Here is a 13,178-nt window from a genome sequence, read left to right on the forward strand (position 1 = left end):
GCATGGCTGTTTCTTTTTAATCGATGAATCCACAACATCTCCCTCTGAGAAGCATCCAGTTGTCTTCAGGGCACTTGCTCTGGTGCTGGTGAGCTCTGGTAGCTTGGTCTACACACTCTTTAATTTGTTCATGGGAAATGGGAATTGTTGACTAGGCCAGATTTTGCTTTATTGCCTAGTGGCCATTTGAGAGCCTGGAATCTCATGTAGACCACACCAGGTAAGGATGGCAGATTTCCTTCCCTAAAGTGCATTAATAAACCTGATAGGTTTTCATGACTGTTTTTGAGATCAGAAATCATATGGCACCAGGTTATAGTCCAACAGGTTCATTTGAAATCACAAGACTTCAGAATACTCCTCCTTCATCGGGAGCAGCACTCCAAAAGCTGGTGTCATATGACTTTTGACTTTCTCCACCCCAGTTCAACACCAATACCTTCACATCCTGACTGTTATGATTACAGTTACTTTGACATTAGGTTGGCTTTTATTTCAGATTTTTTTTTAAATTCACCTGGTGATGGGTCTGTAGAGAGATTCAACCCCATGTTCGCAGAACTCCAGTCTGAGGCTCTGGATTATTAACCCAGTGATATTCCTGCCATTTGTTTAGCTTTGGAATAGAAAGTGATTTTTGATTTCCAACTTCTAAATTTATCTTACACCCATTTATTATTTAATCTCCTTTCATCACGGCAAACAATTTGCCTGGATTGATTTTGTAATTGCACTTTTTCAAAACTTCAATTACATTGCCCCAAGTCTCCACTTCAGCAAGTGCTGTGGGTATTTGATTTTGTTCAGATCCCTCTCTCTAATCGTGAAGGGTTATTACATTGTCGACAAATCCCTGATTTCCAGATGAAGGATTTCTGCTTATTCCATTCCAATTGAGTCAGAACACAATCTTTGGTCAGACCTGACCTGAAGGCTGTGTTCAAACTACTTGATTGAAATTGTGTTCAATTTCTCAATTACCTTTTATGACTTTTTTTTAAGGAAAAAGAAAAATCAGCACTAAATTACCATGTTGTCAAGTTCAAATATTTTGCTTTTTAATTCTGTTCACTTTCCGACTGAAATGATAGCAGTTGACAGCCTGGGTTTATATACCAAACAAGGGGCAATTTGCATTGCTGAATTGAATGAACATCAAACAAAATAGATACATCAATCCATTAAGAGGGCAGGACAGAAAGCCACCTAGACTTTTTCCTTCTCTGATTGTGATTAAAAGTGCCATCAATAAGTGGGGCCAAGAGAATAGTGAAGTTTTAAGACTCTTTAGTAACCTCCTGAGTGCAATATTAGCTTAGTCCCGATAGATTTCCAGGCATTTCAAATCCTGTAGTTGCTGGGAATGCAAGAATACTGTTTTGATAAAATAACAGTGATAAATTGGCTTGCAGTTGTCACCATCTCTCTGTTAATAGACCAATCCAGAGAAGAATTTGTGTTTTCCACTTCTTTTTCTCCCTTCAGCAGGAAAGAAGAAAGCAAATATTCCTAAATCTCCTGTGGATGTTGCTCAAGGTGAGACTAAGAATAAAACCAAAAAATGACATGGTTAAAAATCACACAACACCAGGTTATAGTCCAACAGATTTATTTGGAAGCACTAACTTTCAGAGCACTGCTCCTTCCTCAGGCGCTTTAATTTTGTCCACCCCAGTCCAACACTGGCACCTCCAAGTCAAAAAAAGACATGTAAGAGATATTGAAGTAGTCTTTCCTGTTTCTTTTCCCAGCACATACTAGTTTTCAGCACAAAGGCAACTGTGAAAAGTAACCCTCTACCTGTGAATAGAAACTTTATTTTGTATGTGAAGTGACTGAAGTAGCAGATTGTTTAGTTGCATTACTTTATACTTTTGAAGCTTTCATATAGACCAAAACTCAATGTAGCTTTCCACTGTGCGTTTGGAACTTTCTGGTTGGTGGAGGGCTGGCATGCTGACAAACTGTTTTGTGTATTTCAGTAAAGTGCAAATGCTGTTTTTTATTGAAATGTGAAATTCATACCGAAACAACAGGCTTTCTGAGTGAAATATAAACCAAACAGTTCTGAACTCTGCTGAGGTGAAATTAATAAAACTAAGGTGCTGTTCCTGACGGTGGATTGGAATTGACTGTCACCCCTGCTCAGGATAGGAACCATCACCTACCCAATTTTGATGTAAATCTTGGGAACACAGGATCAGATCTTGCAAACAATGGGCACTATCTTTATAGGCCATAACCTATTTCCATTTGGACCCATCCATTCTCTCCGTGACCCAAGACATGTCAATTGGTGTCTGTCCCATTGCTGTTCAAGTCCTAAACCACTGGTTGCTGGTTACCTAGCTTCTGCTGCTTTCCTCCCTTGTGGCATCGAGTTAGACAAACAAAACCTTCGTCATTTCCGCCACCTCCAAACAGACCCCATCATCAGGGATATATTTCCCTCCCCACCCCGATCAGCGTTCCGGAAAGACCACCCCCTCCGCAACTCCCTTGTCAGGTCCACACCCCCCACCAACCCAACCTCCATTCCCGGCACCTTCCCCTGCAACCGCAAGAAATGCAAAACTTGCGCCCACACCTCCCCCCTCACTTCCCTCCAAGGCCAAAGGGATCCTTCCATATCCATCACAAATTCACCTGCACCTCCACACACATCATTTACTGCATCTGCTGCATCCGATGTGGCCTCCTGTACATTGGGGAGACAGGCCGCCTACTTGCGGAACATTTCACAGAACACCTCTGGGACATCCGCACCAACCAACACAACCACCCCGTGGCTGAACACTTTAACTCCCCCTCCCACTCCGCCAAGGACATGCAGGTCCTTGGACTCCTCCATCGCCAGACCATGGCAACACGATGCCTGGAGGAAGAGCACCTCATCTTCCGCCTAGGAACCCTCCAACCACAAGGGAAGAATGCAGATTTCTCCAGCTTCCTCATTTCCACTCCTCTCACCTTATCTCAGTCCCAACCCTCGGACTCAGCACCGCCTTCTTGACCTGCAATCTTCTTCCTGACCTCTCCGCCCCCACCCCTCTCCGGCCTATCACCCTCACCTTAACCTCCTTCCACCTATCGCATTCCCAACGCCCCTCCCCCAAGTCCCTCCTCCCTATCTTTTATCTTAGCCTGCTTGGCACACTTTCCTCATTCCTGAAGAAGGGCTTATGCCCAAAACATCGATTCTCCTGGTCCTTGGATGCTGCCTGACCTGCTACGCTTTTCCAGCAACACATTTTCAGCTCTGATCTCCAGCATCTGCAGTCCTCACTTTCTCCAAACAAAACCTCCAGTCAGATCCATAGATTAAAGAATCTTGCCTGGTGAACACACCTTTATTTGTGCCTTCAGGAGATGTGAGTTGCCCAAGTATTGCTGAATTAATTTGAAACCTCCTTTCAAGATTTTGAAATGCTCTCCGTTGTGTGTTCCTCGTATGCAGATGGATGGAGAATAAGTTCCTGCTATTGGGTGGCAAATGATGGATCCACCACGGGTTGCCAAGTTTATCCCAAGGGATGACATCCTGACATCAAGAAAATGAACTTTGGTTTCAATCCTGGTTTCCTGAACTGAGACCCCATCCAATTCTGTTCTGGCTTTCAGTCCTTGTCCCCTTTTGCAGCATCTCCATCCGGCTCCTGTCATGCTTGGCCACCACTGCCCACTTCACCCAGGCTTTTGGATAGTAATGGCATTTATGCGCTCACATAATGCCAATGGTATTTCATCTGAATACATAACAGACTCTTCCAACTTGAGATGAAGGTCTTTGTTACCTGCCATGTAAAATTTTTATCGTTAGTCAGGGCAGTGAAGGACTGGATATGTTCCCACCTCCTCTTTTAACTACTACCTGCTCTGAAATCAAGACCAATGTACCAGCCCTCAAAACCAGGGAAGAACAGAACGCTCAAATTGAGACATGCAGTTTGTTTCGTGTTTAAAAACAACAAATCAGTAAGTTAAGAATATGAAGTATTTTGTCACAATGAATTAAAAATGCACTGATATACATTTTAAGGATGGAGTGAATTCAGAAAGATATCCGGGATAAATGTGAATTTTTAATCATTAATTAACTACTTTGCATAAAGTTTTGTGTGAAAAGAGGGACAAAAATATTCTGTTGAGAAATGCCTTCAGTTCATATTTTTGTTGTCTGTACGTGACTGTTGGTTGCTCAGCATAACAGAAGTAGACATAGCTTCGTCTATTCAAAGTGTGTAAACAATACAATGATAACTGAGTGAAGACTGCAATGTTTATCCTGAATACAGGACTATAAACGTTCATGAACAATACTCCCACATAATGATCATTCTGGAAAGAGTCAAACCAGGGAACAGTTACATCAGTGACCCCTTGAAGTCTAATGCACGTCTTTGAGTTAGCTTTAGAATTCTGTGTGCAGCCTGTTGTTAATTCCAATGAGTGATGATTGTCAAATGTACTTTTATATTTTTCAATGATTAGTGTTTTATAAGTATGGAAGTATAAGCTGTGACTCATTGGGTAGCATTCATCTCTGCAATAGACATTTGTGGATTCATTCGTACTACAGAATTTGAGCTCAAAGCTCTGGGCTGAAACTTCAATGTTGGTGCTGTCTTACAAATAAGGCATTAAAGCAATATAATGTCTGCCTGAATGCCGGTGGATGCAAAAGATCCAGTAGTTTGATTACAAAGAAAAATAGAGAAATTCTCCTTGGTGCTAATAATTATTCTTCAGTTGATGTTACAAAAAGAGATTACCAGTCAATATCAACCGCTGTTTGAGGGAGCTTGTCATGAGCAAATTGGCTGCGGCACGTCCTACATCCTAACAGTGACTACACTTCTTCAAAAGTTTTTGGTTGACTCTAAAGCACATTGGCATGTCCTGAGGTGGTGAAAGGCCGTGTGTAAATGCAGTTTATTTTCAAATGAATGTTGCCTCTTTCCTGGCAACACGTATTTCATAACTCTGCCTGAAGCTACAAGTATTCTGTCACTTAAATTGAGATTATCTGTCTGTCTGTCTGTCTATCTGTGAATACTGGGCAAACTGCAGAATTGAAGCATTTGTTGTGAAGAACTAGCAGACAATTTCTGTGCTTCTCCAAGATCTATCCTAATGCCTGCAGATAGCACCCGCTAGAAATCAAAGCAGTTACTTCTGGTCGATTTCTTGTTTTATTCGGTGTCCTGTATAACTACACTTGAATTAGCATAGTAACTTCACAGTCCTTTTTAACTCTGGTTTGTCTGATACCAGTCAGAGCATTGGGTGGCAGCACCATGGTAGGCAGTGTAGAATTTCAAGATGATGTATTGAAATAGTTGAGACTGTTATGCTGAGATTTGATGCCTTGTTTTGTCTTTGAGACACCATAGAAAATGCCAGGCTTATACACTGAGCAGCTGCTGAGGAACAAGCGCAAACCAGTGTTCCTCTACGCCAGCTGGATAAATTTCACTGAAACCCTACTGTTAATTGAATCCAAGCTCTACAGTGAAGAACAAAACTAGATTCTTTTTTTCCCTCCTCTAGTAGATTTATTCATCAGATGCAGCTTTGCAAATCTTTGCCTGCTAACTACCCACCCAGTGTCCCAGCTGACTCCCTCTCTATTCTTTTGCATTTGTCAAATCAACTAATTAACTACTTAATTCACTGGGTTGGTTTTTCCTGCTTTTTGTTCTCTGTGTGTATCTGGGCAATTTTCCACTTTGTCAGGGCAGATGGCAGGTTTGTAGCTGCACTGGAACAGCTTGGCTAGGGGCGTGGCAAGTTCTGGAGCACAAGTCTTCAGTACTATTGTCATAGCTCAGAACCTATTGCAATCTTCAATGTCCTCAGTCGTTTTTTGACATCATGTGGATGGAGTGAATTGGCTGAACACTGGTACCTGTGACACAGGGGACCACTGGAAGAGGCAGAGGTGGATGGTCCACTTGCTACTGCTGGCTGAAGATTGTTGCGAATGCTTCTGCCTTATTTGTTACATTCATGTACTGGACTCTCCCAACATTGAGGATGGGGCTATTTGTGGAGCCTCTTCCCTCTGTTAGTTGTTTCCAATTATCCATCACTATTCATGATGGAATGTGATGGGACTGCAGATTGGGTCTGTTGGTTGTGTAATTGCTAAGTTCTGTCTATCACTTGCTGCTTATGCTGTTTTATATCAATGTATGTAATCCTGTAGGGGTTCACCAAGTTACTAACTCCATTTTGCAGCAGGTATGCTCTCCTACACTCTTTTTTTTTTCCTTACATTTGGACAAAGAAAAATAATGCTTTGTTCATTAGATTAGATTCCCTACAGAATGGAAACAGGCCCTTTGGCCCAACAAGTCCACACCGACCCTCTGAAGAGCGACCCACCCAGACCCATTACCCTACATTTACTCCTTCACCTAACACTATAGGCAATTTACCATGGCCAATTCACCTGTCCTGTACACCTTTTGGTGAGTGGGAGGAAACCCCGTAGACACAAGGAGAACATGCAAACTGCACACAGACTGTTGCCAGAGTCAGGCATCTAACCCGTGTCCCTGGCAGTGTGAGGTAGCAGTACTAACCACTGAGCCACTGTGCCACCCATATTATGTGATTCACTAATATGATGATTGAGCTTTAACAATCACCATTATAACATTTGCCAGAGACTCCATGTGCTTCACGTGACACTTGTGTAATCCACTATATCAATTACTTTCATCTCATTGTGGTTTTGACTTGTCCTTTCCGACATTTTCAGGTGGAGAGTCCTCCTATTTCAGTTCAGTTAGACCCATAACACCATAAGATGTAGGAGTAGAAATAAGGCGCATCGAGTCCACTCCGCCATTTAATCATAGCTGATGGGCATTTCAATTCTAGTTACACAGCAGAGATTTGAACATTTTTAATGACAACAAAGCTTAGGAAACCCCTTCACCCCCCGCCCTTTTCCACCTTCCACAGGGACAAAGGAGCAGCGCTCCGAAAGCTTGTGACTCCATATAAACCTGTTGGACTATAACCTGGTGTCATATGACTTCTGACTTTGTCCACACCAGTCCAACACTGCCACCTCCACATTATGACCATAGGGATAATCAGATACATTTTGGATGGTTGCTTTGGAGAGCAGAAAAGCACATTAAAAAAAACTCCAAACTATGAAATGTAAATGTGTGATATGTGAAACTTCCCGTACAGGGAAAATAGAAAAGGCAATGAAGACAGTTTCATGTTTGACTGGACAGATGAGTTTCCTCATTGTTTGATTAAAATGTTGATATTAGTTTAGATTACTTACAATGTGGATACAGGCCCTTCGGCCCAACAAGTCCCCACCGACCCTCTGAAGAGCAACCCACCCAGACCCATTCCCCGACATTTATTCCTTCACCTAACACTACTTGCAATTTTTAGCATGGCCAATTCACCTAACCTGCACATCTTTTGACTGTGGGAGGAAACCAGAACATCCGGAGGAAACCCACGCAGACACAGGGAGAATGTGCAAACTCCACACACAGTTCCCCGAGACAGGAATTGAACCCGGGTCTCTGGCGCTGTGAGGCAGCAGTGCTAACCACTGTTCAGATAGTTTCATTAATTCCACTTTTGTTAACCAGTATGGTCAAACTAATTGTGGTCCTTTTCAAGGAATGGGTTTTAAAAAGGAAAGAGAATTTCCATTCGTGAAGGCCCCAGGTATTAAAATCAGATTGCATTCAAAAGGATATTTGTCAATATTTTATCATTATGGTGACAAAAATGTATTGAAAAACTTAAGGTTCATTAAAATGCAGCCAAAGTGCTCAATGGATTCTGCAGCTAACTGTCTAGTGAAGAGGTATCTGTCTTCAGGAGATAGCACTTACCTCTACTTTTGAAGGTATAGTGAAGGTTTCGAGATACACAACCAAAAAAACAATTTCACAGGCATCACAAAGAGACCGCCACTGATCAACTAGAATTTGAACTGTCAATGATTGATTTTAAACATTATATCAAACTGGATTCACACTGAGCTGTGCACTCCTCTCTTAACCAATAAACTGGTTGCTGCAGGTGGCCTACAGAAAGGTTAGTGATGTTGTCTTGTAGTTTCCTTCAGGTTTGGGTGTGAATTTTGAGAAGATTTGTAGCTCGGGTTCAGGTTATGGATGTAGGCTTGCTCACTGAGCTGGAAGGTTCATTTCCAGATGCTTCATCACCCTACTAGGTCACATCTTCAGTGGGCCTCATGCGAATTACTGCTGATAACTCCTGCTTACTATTTATATGTTTGGGTTTCTTTCAGTTGGTGATGTCATTTCCTGTGGTGAAGTCACTTGCTGTTCTTTTTCTCGGGAGTGGTAGATAGGGTCTACCTCGATGTTTGTTGATAGGGTTCTAGTTGGAATGCCATGCTTCTAGGAATTCTCATGCGTGTCTTTGTTTGGCTTGACCTAGGATTAATGTGTTGTCCCAGTCGAAGTGGTGTCCTTCCTCATCTGTATGTAACGATACTAGTGAGAGAGGATCATGTCTTTCTGTGGCTAGTTGGTGTTCGTGTCTCCTAGTGGCTAGTTTTCTGCCTGTTTGTCCAATGTAGTGTTTTTTACAATCCTCACATGGTATTTTGAGTGTGACCTTGGATGAAACTGTCAGACGGGTTTAGGCAGTGCATTCTATTACTCATTTATGCATCTTTGCATCAAGGTGCCACCCATCACATCTTTCTGTTGGAAAGAATGCATTCAATTAACATCAGCAACAACTCACATTCTGTACTGTAGGATGCTGGGACAGAAGGGGAATATGGTACCATCACTGCTTAAACTTAGGCTGTCTGAGGTGTGTGTGTGTGTGTGTGTGTGTGTGTGTGTGTGTGAGCTGGTCATATTTTATATTTCCTGGTAGCACAATGTTCTACTAACTAGGCTGACAGCTGAGCGGCAATGTAATTTCAGATTATTTCAATGGCAATGCTGATGAAGCAATCATGCATGCTAAAAATTATAGAGTAAGAGCTAAGGGAAATTATTTATCCTGTCCAGTTTCAATCTAGTATAGATAGGTTCACTGCATTCTATTAGTTTCAAACTAAGGACAAGAAAGATTGCATTTGTAATGCTTTCAAAAATGGTTTGAACATGTGGACCATGAGAAATAATATCTACCTTTTATTAGAAATGTTGTATATTATTTCTTATTTACCTTGATAGACACAAGTGGGAGGTGAACTGAGGTATAGAAACTGCATATGAACAATAAGTAGCAATAAAAAAGGAGTCGGATCAGTCTTAGTGGGCCAGAGTGCCTGTTCTTGTATTGTATTTCCTTTTCTATTTGTTGAACGATGGAGGCTCAATAAAAATGGAAAAGTTTTACAGAGACACTGCTTTGTATCGACAGACTGATGGTTAGCATTAGTTTCTTCTTGATAATGCTTTTTTATTGTTGAATAGCTTCATTTACATGCCGTTTTCACTTTTTTTTTGCTTGTGGTGCTAAATAATTTTTTCCATAATGTCTTCCTGTGTTGGCCAAATAAATGTCAAGTTATTGGCTGCAAGTTTATCCAGCCAAAGAGCTTCATTTAAGAACCAGCACTGATTCTGGTTTAATAAGTTGAATGAATTTTTGTGTTGGAGTTTCTCTGACATTGTCCTTTAATGCAGGAAACTTTATATAAAATTTAAATTGTTGTAGCCATTTGTTGGGAATCCACTCCTTAGTACCATCAGATCCTGTGATGGTGGTTCTCCTTTTGTAAGCTGTTTGCTTTTGTTTCGAACAACCTGTCAAACTGGAAGTAGCCTCTGCTCCCTATAATTTTAATGCCTGCTTCTGCCAGTTTCCTTTATACTTTTTCACAAGAATAGAGAAGTCAGTCGGTTTTTTGTACTGTGGAGTCATACTTCAGAGAAGGTGAATGCTAGGCTGCCAGAACTTGTTTCACTCGTGGTTCTGAACATTTCATCTGAGGTTTGTTCCACAGATTTTATTTGTCTGGATTTAAACCCAAACCTATGAACAGTTACTGAATAATATCTTAACATTCTGCGCAAGCTATTTCCTTTCTGATGTGGTGCCAAAACCTTTTTAAGCAATTGAATTCAGTGTCCATTGTTCTGAATTGGGGATCCAGAAAATTAAGACTTTTCATGTGCACTGACTATTAGTTGTGGAAGTCATGGGTTTGGAAGATGCTGTCAAATTAACGTTATGTTTGCATGTTTGAGGTATTTGTCCTGTTTGTAATAGGGATGACTTGGAAATTTGTCCACCACACATGAATCAAGCAGGTAACACATTGGCACAATAAAAATATTTTGATTGCATGTTTTAATAGTCTGTATATTGTACTGATCTACTGAGTAACTGGATGAGAGATTGGGAATATTGATCAGAGATCGTTGACGTGAGGCAAAATTAATACAGACAACTACGTTACCAAACTTCAGTTTCATGATGTACTGTTTGCTTAAATGTGCCCATTTTTGCACAAATAAAGAGTTGTTGGAGAAGGAAATCAATCCAAGAGTTGACAGTGATTCCATTGGTAAGCACTCTTCTTTCTGAGTTAGAAAATTGAGTTCAATTTCAAGGAATGGGATTTGAAAACACAGTCCGGGCTGACAGTGCAGCAGCCTCACAGTACTGCACTGACAGGCACCAGCTTCCAAATGAAACATTGAAAGTAGTCACAGAGATGGTAAAATATGCTGTATAAAGTAATGCATTTCAATGTTTCCATTGTTTCAGATTTTCTTTGCTCAGCAGCTTTGCCTTTGTCTTATGGGAGCATTCAGTATTCTGTTTTAGCTTTAAATTTGAATATTTTAAGGAGTTTATTGCTAGAATGTTCATCATTGCTGTTCATTTCTCATACAATCTATTGCTAAAAATGATTCCTACTTGCATTCTTGCATACCCTGGATCATCTGAAAAAAATGAAGATGATCACTCTCTTGTAGAAGCACCACAAGTGAAATATTACATTAAAATAAGTTAACTCCACTCAAATGAAGTCTGCACAGTTATTAGTGGAGTGCAATGTATTGGAAACTTCGTGTGTTTTGTTAACATATTATGTCACGTTTTAGCATTGTTTAAAACATTAGCAGCATTAAATCAAATGGCCTTTGATGACCTTGGAATGTTCATTTTGGAAAAGTTAATTATGGCTGCAGTGGAATGGAGTCCAGGCAGGACTGACAGTAAAACTGACAGAACATTCCTTTTTATATCATACTTACTAGGTTCTTCAGTTAGTAATATTTTATTTTATGGTTGTAAATCTTCATCTCTTAAATGAACCACATAATTTATGTCTGCCGAGTAATTAATGACTTATTTGTATTGCCTTTTTGAAATGAATACCTTAATTATAGCACTTATCATAACACATAATTCATTCCATCTAGTGCTGTACTTTCCCTTCAGATGCACTTGAGTTATGCAAGTTTACTACTGTCTAATGAAAGATTTGACAATATGTTGAATTTATTTTCAACGGAGAACAAAGCAAAAGTACTGTTGATGGAAGGAACTAGTGTTATGCATCACATCAGAAATAAGGTTTTGAAAGTGGATAGCTGCTTTCAAGATGGATAGTGGTATCTGCACCATGAAACAATGGAATCCCTTCAAGATATGATGAACTGAACATAAAGAACAGCAAAGAATTGTGGATTTAAAAACCAGAGCAAAATTATGCTTCTGAGTATTTACTCCTCACCAATACAAGGCAATTTCATTTCCTTTTTTTTTTACATGGCTGCCCACAACAACATGGCTTCCCACAGTTGAGTTAATTTTCCAATTATCTTTTTATGGTACACTTTGTTTTTACTATAAGGCTTTGCATTCAACCATTTCTTTTATATGCTCACAGTGCTCGGATTTTCAAACTAAAGGAAAGCAATGCCTGAAGGGTTTGCCAGGATCACTGGTACATTTGCTACATCCCAAACCTAGTCCAGCAGTCAGATTTATTGTTTATCTTATGATCTACATGTACTTTTCTTCTTTAACTCAAGCTAACCCCTGATGAAATGGGCCTCCTGTTACAATGGTATTTAGTTAAGTTAAACAAGTCTTCATTATTGAAGATTCTGTGTAATATAAATATCACATTGCTGAATGCATTGACTTAATAAGCCTGTTGTGTTTAATCTTAATGGGCTGAGGACTAGATGGCTGTGACTAAATATGTTTCATGACAACTTGAAGCATGTTTCTGTCAGATTGAAACAGCCAAAGGCCTTGGTGTAGATGCTTGCTTCTTTGGGATAGATGGATTCCTTTGTTATACACTATGAAGTGTGGTAATGTGAAATTACTCTCCTGACTACATATTAGGTTAAGGACTGCTTGAAGGGAAAACCTCTTAAGTGTCAGAATTTGCAAAATGAACAGCTGCAAGTGACTCGTTCATCTTTATAACAGTCTAGTTGGTTTTTATTTCAGGAAATAGTGTATTTTATTGAATTACCTCCACAATCTATTAAATGCACAGGATTTCTCTGCAGTGCTGCAGTGGGGTTGTGATATTATTTTTGTAACTTAAACTAAAAAAAATGCACACTCCCTCTTTTATGTGGTTGTTATGTAGTTTTACAAGGTATCATTGCAGAGTCATGCAGCTCCAAAAGAGGCCATTCTGCCCATCATGCCTGTACTGGCTCCATTAATAGGGCTATCCCATTCATCCCACTCCCTACTCTTACTCTTGTAGCTCTGAAAGGTTTAATGTCTTTTGCCTGTATTATAGTATCTGTTTTTGTCGGCTGTGCATTTCAGATTATCATAACTCACCACAAAGTAATGGTTATTCACCTGTCTGTGTCTTTTTATTTTATAAAAACCCTTCATGACACCAAATCTTCCTTTTTGACCTTCTCTGGTCTAAGGAGGACAACTCAAGCTTCCCCCATCTCTACATAATTGAAGTTTGTCTTCCCTGACACCATGCTGGTAAATCTCAGGGCACACCTCCTCAGTGCATCGGCCATGAGGTCCACATTGAGGATTCCCTCTCCTTGTAATCCTAAGGATATGTCATTACTTCGGCAGATACAAGCCAAAAGGTAACTTTCTTTGTTTGGCTATGAATAAATGCATGTTTTACTTGTCACTTTATTAAAGATGTGAACCTGCTTGACGTGAATACAAATATTTCTGAAAAT

At 40.2% G+C, this 13,178-nt stretch overlaps 1 protein-coding gene across 7 annotated transcripts in view; it reads left to right on the forward strand.

The window, feature by feature from the left end:
* nkain1 (sodium/potassium transporting ATPase interacting 1) overlaps positions 1 to 13,178 on the forward strand; it is a 548,201-nt gene that overhangs the window by 10,260 nt on the left and 524,763 nt on the right. The window contains exon 1 of one of the 7 annotated variants that reach the window (XM_072548010.1): positions 9,957 to 9,972. The exons of the other annotated variants lie outside the window; for them this stretch is intronic. The gene's annotated coding sequence lies outside the window, so the exon portion shown is untranslated. Of the gene's footprint in view, positions 1 to 9,956; positions 9,973 to 13,178 lie in introns of those variants that run through there. 7 annotated transcript variants of the gene reach the window in all.

The sequence above is a fragment of the Chiloscyllium punctatum genome, chromosome 27 (genome assembly GCF_047496795.1).
Source record: "Chiloscyllium punctatum isolate Juve2018m chromosome 27, sChiPun1.3, whole genome shotgun sequence".
NCBI lineage: Eukaryota > Metazoa > Chordata > Chondrichthyes > Orectolobiformes > Hemiscylliidae > Chiloscyllium > Chiloscyllium punctatum.